The sequence below is a fragment of the Andrena cerasifolii genome, chromosome 4, assembly GCF_050908995.1.
Source record: "Andrena cerasifolii isolate SP2316 chromosome 4, iyAndCera1_principal, whole genome shotgun sequence".
NCBI lineage: Eukaryota > Metazoa > Arthropoda > Insecta > Hymenoptera > Andrenidae > Andrena > Andrena cerasifolii.
In genome coordinates this window covers 13796619-13821084 of record NC_135121.1, presented here as the reverse complement: position 1 = coordinate 13821084, position 24466 = coordinate 13796619, and the positions used below count along the sequence as shown (strand labels likewise).

General features: G+C 47.1%; 1 protein-coding gene and 1 long non-coding RNA gene across 8 annotated transcripts in view; one reads left to right on the top strand and one right to left on the bottom strand.

Moving 5' to 3' along the window:
* LOC143368289 (uncharacterized) overlaps nt 1–10161 on the bottom strand; it is a 52939-nt gene extending 42778 nt beyond the window's left edge. Inside the window, exon 1 of one of the 3 annotated variants that reach the window (XR_013085197.1) lies at nt 10021–10161. This is a non-coding gene — a long non-coding RNA (uncharacterized LOC143368289). The remainder of the gene's footprint in view (nt 1–10020) is intronic. The other 2 variants (XR_013085199.1, XR_013085202.1) reach the window with 2 other exon arrangements.
* Atpalpha (sodium/potassium-transporting ATPase subunit alpha) overlaps nt 1–24466 on the top strand; it is a 111374-nt gene that overhangs the window by 30067 nt on the left and 56841 nt on the right. The gene's annotated exons all lie outside the window — the stretch shown is intronic.

The following is a 24466-nucleotide window of genomic DNA, read 5'->3' as shown; positions in this document are numbered from 1 at the left end:
CGGATATTTCACAATTCAATTTCTTACGGTCAGAATCACTGCAAAATTACAGCGGCAAAATTCCAAAAAGATTCTTAACCTGTATGAATGTCGCTATAGCCCCTAGCACAATTAACAATTTTTTTTTGGGAAGTAAAAAAATGGCGTCTATTTGAAAAAAAAGTTTGACAAAACACCTAAAGGGTTGTATTCTCGGGTGTTCCATGAGAAAAATCTCGGTTATTTCTCGAGAAAAATTGTAAATTGAGCTAGGGGTTATAACGACACTCATACAGATTAAGAATCATTCGGAATTTTTTCGGTTCGGATAAGCCTGAGCCGGGAAATCACCTATGCCGTGAACATACCCCATCTTTTAGCTGCCATATTGACACTGTAAAAAAAAAACAATTAAAGCAAATTGCAAAAATTCACTTTAAATTATTTTTGTGTAATATAAGAGTAGCTTAATAAATACAAAAAAGATTTATTTCATCGTATGTTGTGTTTAGTGAGAAAAAAATTTCCACAAATAGCTTAATTTTTCGGCCGATCAAAGTAGAATGACCCCTTAAGGTCACTAATGGCCACTACCCCCAACATTTCCTCCCTGTTCTTTTAATCGATTCACGAGCTGTAGCTGCGCTCTGTGTCTCAAATATAATGGAAGCCAGGGTAGAGTATAAGTCCGAGTGTCGATGTGACCTGCAGCGGGACTAGTGCCTTAGTAATACCTCTGAGAAGGAGAATGAATCCTAGATTCAGTATTCTGATCTCAAGGCAGGAAATCAGGAATATCTTCCAACGAAGCAGCACATGGGCAAACTGCATTATTCAGGAAATAGGAATGAGGAATACGTGCGGCTGTAACACTGTCTGCAAAAATTCTGCAGCTCACCAGCATTCGCAGCAGCGCATCGCATTCTTCCAAATAATAAAGCCAGAAAGACGGATGCTTTCTGCGTGCTAGTATTCCGTGTGGCGCGTTTCACAGACGTCAGACGGACACTGGACCGAGAACGTGACTTTTTTCCCCGCGCCCTGTGCCGTGTTTCGTTCCACATTGCGCCTGGCGTGTCTCCTCGAGAAGCCAGTCAATGAATTTTCGCCGCCAGGCGAAACGCATTAACCATTTTCAAAAGTTTAAGCGCGATTCCACGGGAAGGAACGGATTCCCTGGCTCGTAAACGAGTTTCCGGGGAGTTTTGTTACTGCGATTCGCCCGGCCACTTATCCCTGCTCGCTGGACCACCGACACCATCCGCCACAGTTTTTCTCCAATTAAAGAAATTTAGGGCACCCCCAGGCGAACGTAATCACCGCCACTGCGATTCCTCGGAGATCTTTCTTCCATGTCATTTCGTTTCTTATCTTCGATTGCTCCCACTTAGTCTGCTGCCCCATTTTATTATGGACAATTTAGCAACCTAATACCCTGCTAGATGCATAAATCAAGACCTTGAAACTTACAACTTCTCTTAAAATGCTTGCGATAAATTTAATGAATAGCATTACTATTATTATGTAAATACTTAATGGAATGTTGAAAACTGAAAGGTACTTCCTTCTCATCAGTTCTGTTTCTTTGAACTCTATTAGAATGTTTCGTTTCAGTGATAGCTAATGGAAGATTATCGAATTCCCCATTAATTGGTTGCAGCGCCAACAGACTGAGCAGGCCTGAAAAGTGCTCCGTTTCTCACCGCAATTACTCAGCTTAGCCCCGTGCAATTGACAGCAAACAAACGTTCGTTATTGCACGCGGCTTTGCGACAGCCGCCGCGCGTTAAACGGCGAGAAAAGGCAAGGTAGAGGGGGGGGGGGCGGAAAAGCGAACTATTAAAGAGAATTAAAATGGAATTAGAAGGGGCTAGAGGAGGGTGGAAACGGTGCTTTGACGAGGTCGAGACAGCTCTCAAAGCGAACCCTCGAACTAGATGTACACACTGGGGATTTCTGATGCTGTATCGCGTTAGCTGGAAAAAGCCGCCGCTTGTGGAGACTCCATCAAACGATCTGGAAATAAATCCCCAGCGCTGCTCCGTGCCATCGACTTGACGTGATTCGAGCAGTTCCCCTTAATTGTTTTCCCATCGAGGGGGGCGCCAAATTTTTGTAGGGCCTCTGCCTTGACCCGATTCGTCTGAACCCTCTCGAGGGCTCGCCCCAATCAAGCTCAATTTATCTGATTCCATGGAAAGTTGGATGTAGATTATGGATAACAGAATCCATCATAGAAATGTTCAGCGCGAGGGATGAGAAGTTCTAAGGAACGCTTACAGACGAAGAGACTAGCTATTATCTTTGTTACGCAGGAGAGGTCAGAATTCATGAATGAAAATGTCCCCCACAGAAGCCTGCAATTGGATTAAAGGTACCGTCGAAGGTGGACCGTTTTTCGCATTCCCACACACCTCACCTTAAACGCGTTGGAAACGTCGCTTAACGTGCTTTAATGGCGCGTAATAGCGGCAGGTATATTATCGCTGCGAGTCGTACCACTATAACGTCGCCTAACGTTCGCCTAATGTTTCCTCTAACCGTCGGTGTGGCACACCGTGGCTACGCCAGCGAGCGTTCAACTAGTTAACAGGCTGTTCCTGTGTCGAAACCGTACGCCCACCACCTGCTTGGCCACCGTCCGCCCACGCGCGTGCTTTTCCAAGTTTCCATCCTGGACGACTTGAAACTTCGCAAAATTCGCTGACAGCTTTTCCAAACTCCCCGCGTACCTTCAAAAGCCACGCGTTCGCCTATGTCGTGCTGATTAGCCCGGCGGTGATTCTGTCTCGTTGTTGAGCATTCAGGAAAATGTAGGTGCTCCGGCTGGAGATCGCTTGAAGTAATCTGCGGAACTTAAACTGCCATGTCGGAGGTGATTGATAATTGAGTACGCGATTATAATTAAGAGTGGCGATTTCGTGGGTGGGTGCTAGCTAGGGATCGCAAAATTACCGACTTTTTCAATTACCGGGAATTCGGTAAAATTTTTAATCAAAACCGGTTTACCGATAATTTACTGGTATTTTTAAGGTATTGAAAATATAAGAGTAAACATTACAAAGAAAAACTTTTTTAACTCTAATCGAGCATTATAAAAAATATATGGAAATAAAACTATTCTGAACATAAAATATAAAATAACACAAAATAGATATATTTGTATAACTATTGACAATACTTATTAATATGGATCGTCATCACGAAAACAATGAAAAGAATCTTAATTACATACATAATTAAATATTTTTTATTTAACAATTGTTTTTGTCAAATAAGCACGCAAAACATACCTAATTCGTCTAAACTTTGGTCTCCTGATCGCTACCTAATTTTTGTACAAAATAATCCAGCCACGGATAAAGCGTTCTCAGATTCTACACTTGTTGGCCGGGTAGGCATTAAGAAATATGCCATTCATAGTATATATTTTCTCCTTACTTTTTCTACTTGAAAATACGTCCATTTTTTCATGATTCAGATCCTTAGTTTTCTTTTGGATCAGAGTTGGTTCTTCATGAGATACTTCGGTTTTCGTCTTTATTAGTAATTGAAGTGTTTTTTTACCGATAACGTAGTAGATATCGATGGAATTAATGAACGCATATATGCGCTATATTGCTATATATAATTTATCGAATTACCGGTAAAAATTTGGCAAATTTTCGGTAAAAACTTTAGGGTATTTCTCACGATTTACCGATACTGCAATCCCTAGTGCTAGCTTGAAACGAGAATAGAGAAAGCAGAAAGATACTCAGGGTCAAGTTGCTCCGTCCCTTTATCTAGCATTTCTACCTTCCACTGTGGAACGAAAATACCTCGATTAACCATTTCAAGCAGAAGCTCCAGCTATCTCAGGAGTCTCCTCCACCAGACTATCCATCGTCCATGACTCGAATTTTCCAACGAAGTCTAAAAAACTGAAAGGAAACGCCAAGGTGCCATTCGTCCTCGCGCGCGTCTGTCCGTGCATTCGTTATGTTCTGGATGTCGTTTGTGCCCGACCACACGCGCGCTCTGGCTACGAGCGTCTGTCTGTGTGCAGCCGTGTGGTGACCGTGACTGTATCTGCGTCGGAGGAAGAGGCACATTACGCTCAATCTACCTCCGCTCCGCTCGACTCCTACTTCGCGTTTCACGCTCGTGATCTGTGATCCAAAAGAGAGAAAAACGGGCGCGGGACCAGTGACTCACCCCCTGGCATTCGGCACGGTTTTACGGGCATGGAGCTGCGACATCGTCGCGCCCGTACCTCATGCGTTGCGTTACGGTCAAGACACGGCCGCCGAACTTCGCTATGTACACTTGTTGCGGCCGACGGCTGACCAGCGTTCATTTCTGACCAGCGACCACTGGGAGCAGGAACTTCTGGAATATTGTAGTAGCAGGTAGCGGACCTAACTCACGAGTGCCTTGTATCCTCGGAAGTTACTTCATCCCTGAGGATGCTCGCGGATTTTGGTTCCTCTTCCCTTAGGAGTCCCCCGGTTCCTCGACGCGTGCAAAGTGCAGACTATATGCAGATCAGGCTGCTTGGATATTGATATCATGCACAGTGGTACCGAACAGACCGTGCATTCTGCCCGATGGTGGTAATTCTTTCTAAAGGAACTACTCACAGTTCAGACCGTCCTTTAACCACTGCTGTAGAACTCCACGAGGCTCGAGTTTCAATGAATTATAGAAAGTAATCCTCGCGAGACTAGTGCAGCTAGGGGCTCCCGGATTTCCTTCGAATTTCTATGAAACAGTGCACCATTCAGCCGATAAGCGACGCGTGTTTCGTAAATAAGGAGAAGTGGCTGCAGCCCGCTCAGTCGGAGCCGATGTTATTATTGAAGCGACTCGGCGCTTGCACTGTTCCAATCAGCAGCTGCGCGATTCTGCCGGTTTGTCAGCCACCGTTCATTTCCTCTTCATTGTCCAGAAACACAGGCGGGAGGCTCGAATTCGTGGCATCCGAGCCGCACCAACTAATTTATCGCGCTCGAGCTTGGGGCCCGGCCACCGATACGTCTCCGGCGATGCTGCCGAGGAACGTGGCGGCTGTTATTCAGCGGAGATTGCAGCCTCGAGTCGCGGAACACGCGAGTTCGAATTTCATCGGGCGCGAGGGGGATGAATGGAGAGCGGCGCGTTGCCCTTCAATAATCGATCGCGTTTCCTCCCTTTCCTGCCTTCGTTATCTGCCTCTCCCTCTCAGGTGTGTGAGCAGGACCTCCAGCAAAATCTCTTCTGGTGTTTCCGCAGGATTGGTCCAACTGTATCGAAGCTCCCGTGGCTGTCGGTCGATTAGGGTCATCGAGCTTCCAGCCAAACGGGCCCATTGCTGGGAACTGCTTCTAGGTTCTGATAAAGCCTGGCACAGTTGTTGGCGCCGATATAATGACGTTCCAGTGGCGCGGAGCTAGGGCAGCTGGATCCTGTGTGCCTTGGTCACGGGAGGGCGTCAGTGCGCAGATGTGTGTATTAGATGATGGATGAGATAGATTTTAATAGAAGAAAGAAAGCAGGAATGTGTCCTATAGTAATCGTTGTCCGTCACAATCCTTTCAGCAGAAGATTCTATTCTTTTAACTTGCTCGACTCTTCGGCGTCTCTGATCGCCTCCTATCTTTCCAAGACTCTTCAGCTTTTATTAGCGGTGCTTGATAGGCGATGATTACGCGACGTCCAGTTACTCCAAAGCGCTTGATGCCCGTCCAAGAGCGTGCACGCCGTCACGCCAAGGCCCAATCCCGCTCTTGACCCAGCCTTAAATCCTCGGAAAGCGAAATCGCTGGCCGAAGCTGCTCCGCAGAGCAGCTTTGAGACACGGTAACGCGTTGAAACGCATTCATCACTTGGAAGGGAAGCCACCTCACTCGGAAGCGAGTTGGTATGGAATAGAAACTATTCAGGGAAGTATCCACCCCCTGAGCTGGGTAGCACTCGACGAGTAATTAAAGTCAGGTGGAATTCCGGGCGTTCTTTCAAACGCTCGGCCGCCTTTAATTATTTAACTCAGCGGCGTGTAATAAAGGGCGTGGGAACGAGCGGTTTGCAACGTCCGACGGCCGGTTTTTGTCGAGTGTAATTAGATGCATCCTCGATACGTTGTCTTTTGTGACGATCGGAGGGGGGGCGGGAGTTTCCTTTCGCCAGCAAGAAAGTGTCGCGGCGTCTAGCCGGTGTGATTTTTTCGGAAATTTTCTTTCGTCTCTTCCTCCTCGAGTAGCTTGGCCGTATACTTAGTCAGGCGTCGAGGAGGCGCAGTGGAAAAACTCTCCGTATCGTCGACCTTCGTTCCACTGGCGCGCTTGAGGTGAAGTGGAAAAGGACTGTCGCGAGTGGAGCGTTAAGGAGCAGTGGAAAAGGAGCTTGCTAGTCAGACGCGGCTGTCCTCGTGTAAGACTGAAGTCGAGCCCACCGTGAACCACGACAGCCCTTTCAATTCTCGATCATTGTCGACGGTCGACGAAACGCGTGCACGTGGAGACTAATTTCGCTAACAGAAGACAAGAAGGTACGCCGAGCGCTGAAGACTCGTCGGACACGATATTACGCTTTTGCGTTTCTTCAAATACAAAAAATTAAACCAAATCAATTAAATTACTAAATTTGACCACCCCCACTTTAGAGAATAAACTAAATTTCAGAAAGTCTAGGAATTCAATACCCTCCAGAAATCGGATTCCAGATTTTCAAATTTCAGTTAAACCAAAGCTTCGAATACAAAAAATTAAACCAAATCAATTAAATTACTAAATTTGACCACCCCCACTTTAGAGAATAAACTCGAAAATCAATTTTTCTCTAATAAATTGAAAGGGACTTACAAGTTCGGTGCCTCGAGGGTTCAAAATTTTTTGAAACTTTGCAGAAATAGATCCGGTGAGCTGTCTTAATCCTGAATAACGTAATCATTTTTCCCTCCGACAATAAAACGGTCCTAGGGTTCTCATATTATCGCGAATATCTGCGAAGCTGTAAAAGATATCGAGAAAGAGTTTTATTCAAAGTTTTACGGCATTTGATACCCTACAATACGGCGATAAAGAATTTTCGATAAAAGGGCGTCGGGGATAGTACGTTATTAGCGTCGCTTGAACTACATTTATGCAAGGTTCCATATTCTTTGGAATTTTCGAGTTGCCGAATGCATTGTTGGAAAATATTCTCTTAAAGGCTGAGGTCTTACGTGGGTGTGTATTTCACGAGGAAAATCCATTAAACGACAGTGACGAGCACAGTATCGTCGTAAGAAGACGATATACCGCGTAGGAATTCCTGGAAGCGGAACTTACGAATGTCGCGCGGATGGACGTAACGCGAAGGAATTCCAGAAACGGTATCGCATGTAGCGTGTGACACGTGAACGGCAGGCCAGCGAGTGCTTCGTGTGCACTTAAACGAGCTCAATCGTACGCGTCCCCATTTAAATAACGACGAATTGGTACCCGGAGTGTTTCCTCCTCGCTCTGTCCGTCTCCCGCCAGCCCTGGCCGTCTGCAATCTTTGCTGGTAACATAGTTTTTAGCTTCCCGAACGTCGTCTCGAGTTTCTGCCACGACCAGGGCGGCCCTCTGGACCGAACTGGACTAGTTGTCTGCGGTTGACACAGGTATTTCGCGCGAGCAAATCGAGCTCCAGCGATTTCGTTGATGCCGCTGATGGAGACACCGGACGCTGTTTCTTGTAACTGAAACGAGGAGTCGAGGCAACGAGGACCGAGGAGGCTCTCTGTCGCTTAGCAGCTCGAGTAAGAAATGATAAGCGAGGAATGCGCTTTGTTTTATAGAGCGTATCAGATAATCGAGCACAGCTCTTTGCCAATCTCGGATCAAGGTGATTTACAACTGTTTAAAGTTGCCTCCTCGCCGTTACAAGCGTCGCCGAATTACGTGCAGCGATTCACTTAAACAAGCGTGACACGAGCCCGAGATCTCAGCGAAATGCCCCGAGCGCGTCTTCTTCTTCCGCAACGGTTGGCGGTGGCGGCAGGAAGCGAAGGTAGGGTCGATCAACCTGCGAACGCCGCGCCGGCCGGGGCACAGCGTGATCGAGGAGTTACGTGGGGCCGTATTGAAACGTCGAAGGGGGGAAGAGACCTTGTCGATAGCCCCGAGTATCCAATAACTGGTCGGCGATATCGCGACGTCGTCGGCCCGAGACCGCCAGTCGCCTGCTTTTCCGCTTCCAGCTGGATAGGAATGTCTGGCCGACGGTTCATTGTTCGCGAATCACTGACGGCAACAGAACTTTGGCCCGAGCATCTGGCCACCGCCATTTACGTCATATTTCCCTCTTTCGAGCACCAGGAAAGCGAAAAATTTAAGGGAAAAATAAAGGGAGATGCCGGGGACGTTAGCTGACTTCTTGTTCCCTGTTTCCGTTATCTGCCGCTTTAGTTGACTTAATTCGATAGCACTGACATTCAGAGATAACTGTCTGAGCGACATTTTTCTGCGTTACACGGCGCAACAGTGACGGCGGCGCCCGATTAAACGCCCCTCCCGTAGTGTCGTTTCGCGATACGTTTATCTAGGAAGCCCAGCTATTCCCGAATCTCGGGGGTCATTAACGGCAGACAAGATAATATCCCGCAGCGATAGATGCGCCCGGCGGGGGCCGGTCACGATTTTCGTTGGTTTACAGCGGCTGCAATGTGGGCCACGTCTACAGCACTGCAGTCCGTCCGTGGGATTAATCTCGTTAATCCCTGACGAAAACGCGGGAATAGGGAAGACTTGGTGGGGGATTTATCGAATCCCGCGCGGCACAGCGTGGCGGAGTGCGGCGGCATAAATTTTCGAGATCGCCTGCGCACGCTGAGGGCGGAATTTTTCAGGGGGCGCCGGAAATTTTCTGCGAGCTAGAGAGAAACAGCGGGGCAGGGACGTTTACGCTTCTTTTTACCCTGATTTGCTACGTTCTTGGTGTTGGGCACGGAAATATACACGGTGTCTCGTTAACCCAGATATAATAATAATGTACGAGCTGGCTAAATTATTTCTTGCTCACCGGGAGATCTCTTTCAACCTTCCCCTCCCGTAATCCTCTGACTCAGTGGCCGCAGGGCCACTCTGTGTATCTGGGGAATTCTTCGCCCGGCTCGAGCAAAATTATTCCGCGTGACTTGCATTAATTAACAGTGGATTCTTTGATTCGGAATTAGTAGCAAAACTGTGCATATTAAGCGGTGCAATGCTGGCATTTCTAAGCGTATCAGAGTTATTGTGTTCCTCGATAAAAACATGTAAACACGTAACATCAAAACGTAGAAGACGGGACAACGGTATGTATGTACACCTTTGAACACAGTTACAGTGAGCCGCATTAATATTTGGACACGGTGGTAATATGGAAATATATTGTTGTGTATCTGTAGTAATTTTGAAAATAAGCAACCGAACTGGCTTAACAGGACGACTAAACTGCAAAGCATACGCGATGTCCGAATATTTTCGCGACGTCAAAATTAGGCATTATGTCGTTTACCATCGATTAAGAAGAAGGTGTATAAATTAAATTAAAAAAATCTTACGTTATTAGCAACTAGAATAAGTCTACCAAATCATAGAAAAACAACGAATCCCTACTTCCAAAATTACTACAGATACACAGCAATATATTTCTAAGCACCACTGTGCCCGAATATTAATGCGGCTCACTGTATATTCAGGATTCAGTAGTAGCATGCCATAGCAAATCGGGCGGTCCGCGTGGAACAGTCTGCGGCCCCGTGGTCGTCCATTTCTACTAACGGGGAGAAGCGCCCCGTGCGCGGTCGTACATTTCTAAACACATAATCCCACCATAGTCGCCAGCCTTTCTCACCTTCTAAATTAAACTACAAAGTGCAACAAGACTCGGGCACTTCCACATGATTCTCATCCACAACTACAGCCTTCCTCGACCACAAAGTCCCATACCTCGCCACACATCGCCGCCCATCTCGCGACCACCTTTATCCAGCGCGCGTGCACGAACGGCGCGTCCCGTTCAGGCTTAAAAATCTCTCGAACGGGCCTGCCTCTCCGCATGAAAATATCTCACCAGCCGCCGCCGATCCCACGGAGCGCTCCTCCATGACGGTTCACCTTGCACGCCCGACCCATCCCTGTTTCGCTGGTGCCACGTGCTCCACATCCTCCACAATCACCGGTCCCGTCCACGCTGTCCACACTGTCCGCACAAACCGACCCGCAGAATTACGCCCCGATTGAGGAAGCCGGAATAAAGGAGAGAACCTTATCGCCGAGCGGACGGCTATTCAATAATTGCCGAGCGCTAATCGAGCCGACCGAGACCAACTGTCGGTTGTACCGGTTCGAACCAGTACGGGCCTCCTCGTCGACGATTCGGTGAATGGCTGCTCGAACCAGAAACAACCAGCCGAGGCGTCGTTCCACGCCGCCACCAGGGAACGGCGCACCAGCTCGGCCGCCGTTACTCGCGCGCCTCGACGCTTTTAGACGCTCGCCCGATGGCCTCTTCCACGTCCGTCAGAGCCTCTTCGTCATCCCCGTGGCCGAGCCTGTTTGCAAACACGCGATCCCCGCGAACGTGACCGCGGGAGACTGCCGAAAATCTGGGTCAGTGGGATGCGTGCGGACGCTGGCAAGAGAATCCTGCGATCGTTCAGATGGTGCTGGATGTTCGTCGGTGGAACGGTTTAGCGTCGGAGGATCCTGCCGGTGTCCTTGCGGAGCAGGAGTTTGTTCGAGGTAATTGCTTCGAAGGGGCTGGGATTATGAAACGCGGGGACTAGCTGACGCGCCCTTCAGCTTAGGAGTGCAGTTCTATGATTAGTAGAGTGTATTGGCGTTGTCATTCGAAGGATTTCACGCAGGAGTATTAGGCTCGATGCTTTGATTGTAATTAATTTGTAATTCTACGTATTTAGCTTGCAGTGCAGGGCGCAGCTGTTGGCTGGGATGTGTATTCGATTCGTAGCTGGACAGGTACTTCCACGGGCATTCGACGATAAATCTTTTCGTTTCTTCTCGATGCAACCAGCGCAGCGTGGCAATCGGAGCGCTAAAATGCCAGCGCAGCTGGTGCTCAGCGTCTGCGGGGCAGATAACCTATCAGCGCGACGCGAATGTCTTAAAAAAAGGTGATCAAACAATCGTTCACGCGCACCTCCGTCAATGGCAATCGTGGAATTCATCCAGGAAGCCGCTGCGTGGTAACAGACTCACGGCGCCAGACCGATTTCACTAATTTCTTTTTCCAAGAATCCCCTCGACTCCCCCTGAAACGGAGAACATTGTTGACGTAGACATCTTCCCGACTTTCGGCAAACACAGACTTCTTTTTTTTTATTTTTCTTACGTGCGTCTTCGCTGTTTGACTTGCCCTGTTGACGACTCTGTTAGCACGCTTTCATACGTTATCACGCATCGATGATTTCGGAACGCTCGACGGCGGGAATATCGACATTCATACGATTATATCATCAGTCAAATAATGGGCAGGCTCAAAACAGACTCGGTCCATAAAAGAAGAGCAGAGGCTGATCTGATTTTCCTCTGTAAAATCTTAAACGGTCATATTTGCTGTCCCGAGATCCTCAGTAAAATTTGTCTAAATGCGCCTGAACGAAGGTTGAGATCGTTTACTTTTCTTAAACCCACGCTCTTAACGACTTAGCGCATGCTGATCCTATAAACAGGATATCCAGCCTGGCGAACAAATATTGCTCTCAGCTGGACTTCTTTAATATGGATCTAGCGCCCTTTCTAAAGGTGCGTCTACACGACGACACTTTTGTCTAGATCAAGTGTACGCGACACTGAAAAATTTTCCGAAAGACTGGAAACTACCTAGAGCAGTCCGCGACACTGAGTTTGACCTGCAACTAGTTTTAGCTAGACACAAAAGGCACTTGATCTAGACAGAAAAGTGTCGTTGTGTGCGTACCTTTACAGCGGTGCGCAGAATTATTCCCATAGATTAGAAATAAGCGGCTGCGCCGTTCTCTTGTAAATTAGTATTTATGTAATACCTCTTACAACATTTCTGTTGACTGTACAGTGTCTACTAATGGCTAGTCCCGTTTAAATAAATAATAACAACAATAATAATAATTATATCGTTCACAGCTGTTGAATTTCCCTTTTGCCGAGAATCTGCCTGCGGAACAATCGAAAGTAAAGCTGCGTTGTTCGAGGGGATCGAGCGAAGTTGCTGGTCAACGAGTTCTCCACTCTGCAGCGCGTCAGATCGATATTCCACCAGGCAACCGGTATCACCGATCCCCTGTCGATACTTGATTGAAATCTAATCGCACGAAACCTTTGGTTACGCTGGGAGACGATTGCTGCTTAAATCAATTAAATTTAGATTCGATAGAACAGCCGCGAAGAGACAGGTGTTGCGTGCGAAATTGAATCTCGGACGTTTCTTTCGGTTTTCACGTAGACGAGAATTGATGGCGCCGTTTCGCGGACATCCGCCGACGCTCGATACGATCGGAAGCTCTAATTGCAGTGACACGAATTTATTCCTCTAATTTCAATTCGAAAGCACAGCCGTCTGGATGCCGTGGAGGCTCTTTCCCAACTTCGTCGTAAAGATTATTCTCGCAATCTTGCATTTCCTTGCTCGTTATGTCAACAGCGTAAAAAGATCCGCCTTTAACGCAAAGTACCTACACCTTCATAATTACCGTTCTTTCTCAAGAATCTCGCAGGCATCGTCGGCGCGAAATTATACACCGCAACTCTGGCCCCGGAATGATCAAAGCAGCCCCGGCTAACGTCGTTACCCTCCCGCTCCGTGTTTCTCGTATTTTCCCCGAGTCTCGAGTCATCGGTGCCTCCCCATAAATCTCCTTTAGAGTCTAACGCGATTTGCGGGGGTCAAATCTGGCTCGAGAGAGAGGAATGTCCTTTCCCCGAGATGCTTCCTCCTGGTATTACTTCCGCGTTAGCCTACATCCCCTCAGCCGTGGGCCAGAGTAATGCTTCGCCTTCAATCATTCCTAATTACGATACAGTACGGAACGTCAGGGTGAACGTAGCCATCCATTAGTGTTCTGGAATCGAACGAAACGGAAAGGAAGGAGCGTGGTATCTCCGAGTCCGTAGATTAAACAAAAGTTTGAGCAAATGTTGACGGAATGAGAGAGAAACTCGGTAGCTTCTTTATTTCAGCTCTACTGGTTCTTAATTTCAACAGAGTAAAGAAAGTCTCGCGTGTTCTTGGGGCGGAATGAAAACAGCATCTAATACTTAAGTCTTCTGAAATGGGATGAAAAATAGAGATGCAAGAGCCTCGATGAAGATCTAGGTTTCGACGACGGGAAATTCAAGTACCATTTACTCCCACAGGCACCTGTGCGAGAGAAAAAAGCCCCCGGACAAGCTGTTACGCCGTGTTATGCATTTAAACGAGTCCTCGAATTAAACCCTCCAGCCGACGAGATAATCAAATCGTTCTCCGGGAGAGGAGAAGCCGGGCGAGTCTCGGTTCTACTGCGGCGAAAGCAGCCTCGAAGACTCTTGGCACACGATCCTTTGTGTCGATTCGCGGGTCCATTCCCGCGATAATCTCGCCAGGCCATCGAACCTGGGGGGAAAAAGGGCGAAACTGGCGAAATAAATTCCGCGGCGAACTCGGGCAGCAGCTGGAGCGGACCCAGGGGCAGAGAGGGGCAGACTGGAACCCCATTACTTCGCTATTACCCGTCCAGAATGATTGCCACTCGCCCCCGCGATGCCTCGTGACTCTCCCCACCTGGCTCTTTATCCCGCTTCTAATTCGATTTCCCAACCTCTGCCTTAAGTCTCCACCATTTCCAAGGCTTCCACGGGACTGGAAGTCCTGCGGAAAATCGGGGGCGTTCACCCTCAAAGAGAATTGCAGTCGAGAGCGGGAAAATTTGGCGATATTTCAATCAGTGCGCCAGCCCAAAACTCCAGGCGATCGATATACGACTTTTGATTCAATTTTTGGGGAGGTTCTTAGTAACTTCAAAGGTGTCCTGAATTGCAGGTGCTCGGCTAATAATCCTCCAGACTATTTCACACGGAATCCCTTATTTAAGGTAATCGATCTGCAAATTCAGAGCCCTTCGTTATGCTTTGCTCTGTGACCCATCAATCGGCATCCAGATATTTCCCCGGGGAAATTAATTACATCTTAATTGGGCACAGTCGACGAAGCTGTTGAAGCAGTCGTAGATCGAACGGAATTTTATTCCCCGTTGGTGAGAACGCAAACCTTCGTGTTCGCTTTTGCGTAACATTCTGTCTCGCGATTCTATTCCTTGTTTTATATTTTTTTTTAAATTCCGGGTCGCCCGGTTTATTTCGTTGTTACGGTACCGCGCAGGTAGCTCCGCGTGGCCGTGAAAATTGACACGTGGGAAAAAAAGGAGCGGTTCCATTTTCATCGGCGATTTAACAGGATATTTCGATCTCCCCCGCAGCGCGGCACCGGCAACAGCGACAATTTCGCTGTCCGCCGTCGGTTGGTAAATTTCGCGATGAAATTTCTTTTCGCCCATCCCCGCTTTATCTGGACAAACCTCCGGCCAATATCGATGGCGATACCATTATTGGCCGGGCGCGCCGCGTTGCATATTCGCGGCGATAAGCGTGGCACTCGCGATTACACGTATGAATTGCAAATCGCGGTGATGTTGATCCGCGTCTGCTTCTTATTCAAACGGCATCAGCGTTCATCTGGCTGTGTGTTCTGCGGCAAAGTACCTTCTGGCGTCAGTAAATAAGTTTCTTTGTAAACAACAGTCGTATTATTTGCGTGGGAGGTGGGAGGAGCGAGGGAATAGTAAGAATGACGAGTGCACTACTGGCAATGAAGCATCCAGCATACCTTGGGTAGCTGAATTTTCGAAAGAACATTCTGAAAGACGAAGCTGCTTTGTATTGTCCTGCTCAGGGCTTGAAACCGTTATTATAAAGATTTCGGTTCTTGAAAGAGTTATTCAGAACCTTTATTCGGAATAACCGTTGTAAAGAACCTAAATATCAGACTATGTAAGTATAAGTTACGGTTCCTATATAGCTCTATAACTTTTATTTTTTAGGTTCTATAACTTTTATTTTTTAGGTTCTATATAAGTTACAAAGCGGTTATAGAACCGATTCTTGTAACGATTGTACAGAATTTTACAGTAAATGAAATCACAACATATTACAACTATAGATTACTCTGTGTAACCAAATTGTATAAAAATTATTATAAATAAGTAAGCAAATATATATTATGTACACATTGGTACATATGTATACAAGTGATCCTTGCATACCGCCGAGTGTATACATATACATATGTACAAATGTGTACATAATATATATTTGCTTACTTATTTATAATAATTTTTAAACAATTTGGTTACACACAGTAATCTATAGTTGTAATATGTTGTGATTTCATTTACTGTAAAATTCTGTACAGTCGTTACAAGAATCGGTTCTATAACCGCTTTGTAACTTATATAGAACCTAAAAAATAAAAGTTATAGAACCCAAAAAAAATAAAAGTTATAGAACCTAAAAAATAAAAGTTATAGAACCTAAAAAATAAAAGTTATAGAACCTAAAAAATAAAAGTTATTGAACCTAAAAAATAAGAGTTATAGAACCTAAGAAATAAAAGTTATAGAGCTATATAGGAACCGTAACTTATACTTATATAGTCTGATATTTAGGTTCTTTATAACTCTTTCAGTCAGAACCTTTACATAACAGTTTGAAACAGTTATTTTCGAAACCTATTCAAGCCCTGGTCCCCTGATGCTTCTTAATTTCGTAGAGGCAGAGAAGACGTTTTTGGGAATTATGAGATCAGTTATTGATTGAGGGCTGAATTGTGAGGGGGTGCTAGAATGGCCATTTCCTAGTTCGTTGATCCACTGATTGGATATTGGCAGCGGATCGCAGCTCTGGAGACCTTGGTCGCTTTAAATTGATAATTTGGAGGAGCTTTGGGGGAGGAAGAAATAAAGCCGCTTGTGTCGTGGAAAAGGGGGGTACTCTGATCAGAACTAATTTCTCAACGTGCAAGAGCTCGGCCACGCGCGCTGCTCTATAACAGTCCGTGGTACGGCCACGTACGAGGAAGATCGTGAATATGCAAGTGTGCGTAATCTCGGGACTGAACGCGTACGATCATCTCGTACCACGTACCACTGCCATTGTCTACCAACTCATGTGTGCGTGTTCCTTGCTTCCGAGGGCTAGTTCCAATGCAATTATGGGGGCACGTGGGAGAAAAATGGCGCTCAGAGTCTTCGCCTCTGAGGGTTGTCAGACGCTGTATCTTTACAATAATTCTAGTTTCCATATAGAGTCGTTCGATATTAAATGCATAGAATCAGGGGTTGAAACGGTTCCGAGAAAAACTGTTTCCAACCGAAACCAATACAGGCCGGAACCGTTTTCACTCGTAACTGTTTCAAGATTATTTCGGTTCTCATAACTGTTTCGAGAAACGAAACCGATACCATAACTGTTTTCAACCCCTGCATAGAATACTGCGACTGTGCACATTCTTTGAATCTTAGAAGATCCAGGCAATCTCCATTTCACACTTCGTTATTCCTTCCCGTCGCTGACGCAGCGCCCTAAGACCCTCTGTAAAAAGAAAGTAAACACAGACGAGGCACAGTTTACCCCAAATCATCCCGGCAAATAAATCAACCCAGCTTTCTCCAACGTTGTTTCCTCCGCCAATACAGCCGATCCTCGACATATATCAAACGACATTATTCGACGATCCAGCCCCTAAAGAAGCTTATCCTTCCAGCAAAGTGAAATATATCCTTCGATTCGGCCGACACACAACGTCTTTTTGTCCCCACCCCCTGTTCCCTTTGACTCGACGCAACCCTCCGCGAAATCGTGCTCTACTTTTCAGGCTATTCGCCTCCTTTCGTCGTCCAGGTCGAAGTAAACCTTTTTCTTCCAGGCATCGAAGAGCGACGCGCGTCAACGAAATCGTGCCGGGACCTCGGCGATCTTCGCACGCTCGCAAGTGCTCCGCCTCGTGCATTGCTGCGCGATCGGCGGCCACGGTGGCGTGAATTAGATAAAGACAGCCAAGTGCGAATGCGCCTGGGCATTCGCCGCCTAGAGAGGCCAGTACGGACTGTTCGTTATGGCTGATACGAAATTTTCGATCGCCACCACCCACCCCCGCCGAAACGCAATTACCGTGCGCCAGGTGACGTGTACGAATCTGCTGGCCGCAGATAATTGCTTAACGGGGTTCATAATTAACAACCCTTGGTTCCCGCGGCAATGCTCCCATCGCCGCTTCGCGCCAGCGTGGTCCGACCGAACGGCCGAGCGCGATAAACGCTCGCGGGAAATCGCGTAGGTACGCTGCACCCTGAGTTGCAGGGTTAAATGCGCCGTTGGGAATTACTGATGTTTCGGTTGATGTATCGATTGAGGGGGTGGCACGGACGCGAGTATATGTATAGATTGTGGTTTTCAGCTGATATTTATCCGGTTTTGGGAAGAGAATTTGGTTAACGTTTCAGGTTGTTAAGCTGCGGACGTTAAGGGGTGGCCCGCTGGTCAGAAGCGTTATCGAGTTTTCCGCGGTTCCTCGTGCTTGGCCGAGGAAGAGGCTTTATCTAATAATTTCGCGATGCTCTAGATATTCAGTGTCGTTTAGGGGGTATTGCGGCTAGGTACTCCATCCGAACGAATTCAATTTATGTACTCTTCGAAATCACGAAGTTACAGTGAATAGTGGCGTAGAAGCAGCAGGGGCAAAGTCACCAGCACCCTCGAGTCTCTTGTCAAGTCAAGAGCCCAAGGAAGTGCTCAGCATACGTTACACATTAATGCTTTAAAAGCCTGAGTGAGAAGACACTTAGCTTTTTCCGCCTCTATGATACCATTGCACACGCCACTCGAGCGTGCCTGATTCTGCTGAATAAATCTTGCTACGACAGGCATCCACTCCTCGCGCAAGCCCCATAGCTCGTCCGTCGAAGGTCGGCTCGCGTGCACCGGGCCCGCGAGGCGGCAAGGATCCAGGAACGGTCTCCCGCTGGTGGTGATAACGCCATCCAGCGTGCTGCATCGCGACGGTGCACACGCGTTTCGTAACACGCGACACACGCTGAAACGTGTGCGCGCGGCCCGTCTGTTTCCCTTCCCCCCCCCCCCCTTGCCCCTTTTCGCGGGACGAGTTCGAGTGATACGCGAGATTGGCGCAAGGCCAGTCGCGGCGATTGCGTAACTCGCGTCACTGCGAATCGCTCCAGGCCGCTCGATGAATGCGGTTGCCTTGCCACCGAGCCCACCCTCCGGAAGAACACCAGCCGCGCCGCACCGTTCACCTGTCTCACCTTTTAACCGGGGGGAGGGCGCTATTTTGCTACGTTAGGGGTTTCGAATGGTTTCGTAACTAGTTTGAGGGTTTCGAGAGGTTTTGGGAATAGTTCAGGGGTTTGGGAAGGTTTTATGACTAGTTCAGGGGTTTCGAAAGGTTTCGTGGCTAGTTTAGGGCTTTCGAGAAGTTAGCGACCAATCAGATGTTCGGTTTGAGTGACCACTCACAAGGAGAGTATTTTAGCTGTCCGCCTCCGATCATATTGATTTTTGGATATGTTATAGAGGACCGAAAAATAAGAAGTACGTCTTTTTTTATTTTCCCCCGCTTTCATATTTGGGGGGTGAAAACTGCGTTCAAAGTTAGGGTTGAAAAATCAGTTTTGTGGAATATCTCGAGAACTATTAAAGATAGGGGAATAGTGTCAATGGACGAATTTTGTGTTTTTCAATGCGAAATATGACTGACTCGCCAGATTTTCAAAAATCTACAAAAATGATTTTTCAACCCTAACTTTGAACGCAGTTTTCACCGCCCAAATATGAAAACGGGGAAAAATAAAAAAACACGTGTTTCTTATTTTTCGGTCCTCTATAACATATCCAAAAATCAAAATGATCGGAGGCGGACACCTAAAATACTCTCCTTGTCAGTGTTTCGTTGTGGATTATTTATTATGCTAGGGTAGTTTGCCTTATTTGTGGCTAATTTACCCCTGTATCCTCATTCCTCCCGAGCGTCGTTCATACGGCGATGTTTAGGCCCTTTATCTTCATCGTGCGATCGCTAAACAAGATCCCGATCGTGTCGACACTTTAAGCAACCCCTACTTTTACTTTACGACGATCAGTGTTTCCCAGGGATTTTTTACGCGACGCTGGAACGCGTTCACTTCCGGTTTTATCAGCTTCCCACAGGCGAGCTCGCTGTGGAACGGGAGCGAATGCGTACGGAGCTGCTCGACCGTGAAGCATCGATAAGGTGGCGATACTTTCGAAAAAACCCCCGTCCAATTTCCCTTCCCGATTGCGAGGCGAACTGGAAGCGCGGGGATCGTCTTTTCCTCTCGAAATGCTCCGCGCATTCAATTAAAACGAGAGATAATAGAACGTCCGATTTCATTCGTCTAAAATTCTACCACCGCGCGGAAGTCTGTTTGCATTTCAAACGATCCAAGACTTTTCGTCTTCACACTTTCCAGTGGTCTGAAGAGTACTCGATCTATTATCGACGCAGAGGTGCTTGTACCCACTCCAGTGTCTAAAGCACCAAACAAATCAGTGCCGCGGAAACGATACAGAATTAATCATCAGAGACCACATCCTCGAGCAGCCAATCGATTCTGCACAGACACGGCAACGCTCGATATCGGAATCTGTTTTTAATCTGTAATCGAGCGACGTTACCTGCCACCGAGTATTGACTTGGCAAAGACCCCCGAGGCCTCTTTTTCTTCCTGCCCGGCGTTCCTTCGCCCCCGTCGATTCTCCGGCCACGCACACGCCCAATTCGCCGGCAATCTTCCCTCTCGTTTTTTCCCCCCCCTAAACAAGAAGACTATAAGTTCGTGGCTGTTTTTTGTTAACCCTGAAGTATCTTCCTATTCATTTACGCGTCGATCCTCATTGTGGCTCCCCTTAGACAGCAGGGGTCGGAAGCTAAATGAATAAAAGAGCATGCCACCCTTGAATGAAAACAAACATCACTGATTACTCCTCCAACCACCCCAATCACCACCATTCAATATAAACCTCTTTGTAACGGAGCACGGATGTCAAATATTCGCCGAAATCACCGCTGATTAAGCAGAAAGTTTGTCAAGCTCTTTCAGTGACGTTAAAAGGAGGGATACCGTCGTTTTTTCCTACGACACCCCCTTTTCTGTCGCGACCCTTAACGAGCGACGTTCACTTCGCCGGTATCGAGTGGAAAATCGTTTTCACGTCGCGCCGCATGGGCCTCGGTGTACCCTCTGTCCATTTTCTTCTTCCGTCGACGCAATTAGGACTTGACCCATTTCCTGGTGATTCGTGGTGCCCCGCTGCTCGTTGTCGGACGTATCGCGCGAACGCCACGGAATCGCCCGGCCCGGCAAGATCGATGAACCAAGCACACACGTGCATTGTAAACCGGCGAGATTAACGGTGTAGCAGTACGAACACAGCGAACAGGGGATTGTAGCTAGCAGCCCTGGCTGGACAATATTCTTGACCGCCCGGACTGCGCCGTATTTTCATGACCCCCTCGGGCAGCTCGAGTTAATTCGAAAAGATAGGCACTTTGGACGTGCATTTTTATTTAAATTCTCGACGACACTTTGAGGGACGCGACGCTTGGAAAAATGAAATTTCGGGCTGATCACAGCTCTCCAAGGGATCGGTACTGCGAACTAAGGCCCGTTCCACACTATCGGCCCGGTCTCGATCAAAATTATATTCGTGAGCGTCCACACTATCAAGTCGGACGAGTCTGGACGCTCAGGGATGTGATTTTGATCGTGGTCGGACCGAGAGAGTGGATCTGGCCTTAAGTGTTAAAAAAATATATGTATTTTAAATGAACGACGAAATTGGCCCGTTTGTTTGTTTGTTTGTTGGAATTCCGAGAGCCGTTAAGTTTCGACAACTTGCAATAGAAACAGCACAGCGTTGAGCGGCATTCTTGCAAAGCGGAGGAGAAATTGCATTTGCTGGAGAAACCCGCTGCGTGCACGGTAAATTGAGTTCGTAACAGTTTCTTGTTCCACAAAGGCCTGCCCTCTGAAACACGGGCAAATCCCTTATTGTGCGAAAAAACATGGGGACAGGTTTCCAAAGGGGATTGTTTCGATTGGGCAGCGCGGCGGAGGTGTATTCGCCCGTCTCTCCGAAAGGACATTCAGAATTCGTTGGAATACACTTTGAAACTTGAAGCTTTCCCGCATCTGTCGGGGGGATCTCTCTCTGCGTGATAATTGGGAGAAAATACCTGTTCAGGGTTTCCTGGACCCTGCACGCCAAAAGTGAATAGATTTCAGAGCTTTTATTCCACCCCTTTCTAATCACCGAGCTGCTCTACGCGCCTTCAAAGAAGTGCCGTTTAACATCCGCCTCCCTCGCGCAGTGGGGAAATTTCGCGATTTAACAAAAAAAATAAATAAATTTTTTAATTCGACAAAATAAATGCAAACGTCAATTGAAGAACTAATATGAGTATCAAATGCCACCAATTTTACTGTTAAATGTTTTAATACAAAGCTCGTATAGACTCGCAAATGTTTATGTTCATGTGAGGTTAGACAAATCGCAAAGAATTAATCCAGATTTTCAAGTTGCTTCAAATACTTATATTGTGTTATCCAAAGATCTGAAAATAATTTCAAGGCATGGATTCAATTCCTGGTGGTGCGTAAGATATCTTTTTGTCCTCAAAATAATTATGTTTCGGTTTTTAATACGTAATTTATACAATTTTTAAAGCAGTGTATTAGAAATAACCTTTTCATATAAGAATCAATTTTCAATACATAAAATAGTTATCAATCACATAATATCGTGCAATGATTTTCATTCCTATTTTTCGTTGGCTAATCTTGTAATCATATGCATTTTTTTAAACACGATCCAGTGTATCTTGTCTAATATACGACATAACTGTGACCTAGACTGGTTCACATGTTGTACATTACAAACCTTTTTATTCTTTTTTAAACAATTTTATTCAGCTTCGATCCCCTGTTTGATTGTTTGTATTATGTATGTTTGTTTGTCGTCAGAAGCGAAAACCCTTCGGCTATACCCTGCTGCACTATAGCAGAGGCATGCTCTAACAAAGAAAAAAGTGTGTAAATGTAAATAATAAAAAAATCTTTATCGTTCGTAATTTTCGTAAGTGCTGTTTTTCGGATAATTTATTTCCTCATATACCAGAACGTAAAACTGCCGAATTTTATATATTAAAAATAAGTTCTCAGGTTTTGACCACGAAAATGGATATAGTTCTTCAATCGACAATTGTATTAAATTTGTAAAATTAACAAATTTCATGTCCGTAGTTTTGGCCATAAAGTCGCAAAACTTCCCCACTGTGCCTCCGTCCAGAAATTCGTTGCTCCACGTGGTTGCCTGGCCCTCCAGCGAAGCGACGTCGACTGACCGCTAAGTAAAACAAAGCTGGCGGAGGATTGCGACAATTAAGGGAGGCTGAGCAGCGGGGGCGTAGGAGAAAACACAACAGACAGTCTCCTAGTTAAAATGTATTACGTGTGATGTAAGCGCGGAAAGGGGCCCTGAAATATGATTCATTTCCTGCGAATTAAATCTAACCAGAGCCTCGTATCTCGTACCGAACCTGGAGAAGACACTCGTCTTGCGCGTGCACGCGTGTCACTGCCACTTAATGACTCACATTGTAATCAGTCCTTTCAACTCCTCGCAACACATACGCTACCAATATACAGGGTGACCTGCACTTAACTACTCGCAGCGCTATCACAAAAAATTCCAGCATCCAACGCAACCACAACCGCGCACCAAAGTTCTCCCCTCGGTGGAAGTTTTGCTGATTTTACCCTTAAACAAAAAAAAAAAGAAGAACTAAAAGGAAAAGTACAAAAAAAAATTCAGAGGGCAAGAGCAAAATGGAGGCTCTCCGGCGCTCCAGTTGTTAGGTTGGAAATATTTATAAATAGCGGATGAACGGGGATAACTGGTAATTCGCGCGTGACGACGCACAGAGAGAGACAGATGAGAGAGGAGAGGAGAGGGCGAGGCGAGATCTCGCGGAGCAAGTGCGTCAATGAAATTCCGGCGTCGGCGGGGCTGCGTTCTCGTCGCGTCTGCACGCGACCGTGCTCCCCCTCTCCTCCGTCCGCAGCCACCCTCCCCTTTGCGATTCTTCGACCGCCCCTCCCACCGTCGGCCTTCTCGCGGATTACGAGAGAGCCCAGCGGCGCGCTCCGCTTCCTCTGTCCGTCTCTTTCCGCCAGATTTCGGTCCCCTTGCTCTTGACCACACGCGTACATACAGTATCCTGTATGTAGCTATTCTGGGCCAGCCACGATCTCCTCTCGGCCGCCTATCGATTCGCTGCAACGTGTCGCTTAACCCCTTCGCGACGATCTCCTCCACGTTCTACACGGTGCGCTCCGAGGGTGTGGAACTGCATTCAGAGGCAGGCTCGAGTAGAATACTAGGAGAATAGTATAATTGTGGACTGTTTCGAGGTGTTTAGGATGGCGTGGATGTTGGTGTCTGGAGACTTTGGGGTGTCTGAGTGTACCTTTGGTTTGGGGAGGCATTACTGCGCGCATCAGGTTACAGAGTCACTGGTTCCTAGTTGTTTCTTGTTGTTCCTTGTTGAGAGGGAATGCTGATTACCTGGGGTATGCATCGAAGTCGACGCGTTTGATCGCACGGAGGTAGGAGTTAGATGGGATTTGAACTCACTGTTGGGCGTCTCGTGCCTTCGGGAGAAGCTTGATTATCGTCGAGCTCGAGGGTTGGTGCAGCGCGGAGATTTTATGCGATATTGAACGGAGACCCAGTCGCAGGTGGCGAAATCACCTGGGCTGCTGTGCCTCCTTGTTTAATCCCGTGGAAAGGGGGTAGTTTGTCGCGCTTCCAACGGAAAGTCGTAACGGGTCTGGAGCAATTTCTCCGGCGAGCTTGAAGTAGAGGAACACCTATGCTTTCATTGCACTCTCATTGCTATTCGAATCGTTGCCTGTGTTCCGCGATTAGGAGTTCGTGTCTCTCAGAGGCGCCCTGAGGGTTCGCTTCAAGGTGGAAGAAAGGGGTGGAGGGTCGAGGAAGTTTCGTCAGCGGAGGTGAGCCCTTCCTTGAGCACAGTGTCTCCTGAGCTCTGTCTCGATTATAAATCTCTATTAAACCCGTTGTTGTTTGCTCTTTGCTTACCCTCCGCTGCGACTCGGGTTGCTCGGCGAGAGTAAGCGAACGCGAACGTGCCTTGAACCCCCCCAAATCAGCGCACGATAGGATCCAACTGTTTCCTGTGAGTCACCCCTTCGGCTTGAATATTTCGGTGCAGTTGTTCGAATTTTCTGCTAGACGGATGTTTTATCGATTACAGTAAGAATGAGACGTCAGATCTCTGTTCTACTTCTACCGTGTCCTTCTATTCCTTATACATAAGGTAATAAGAAGCATCGATTTGTGTAAAAGAATAGATATGGTTTCGTACA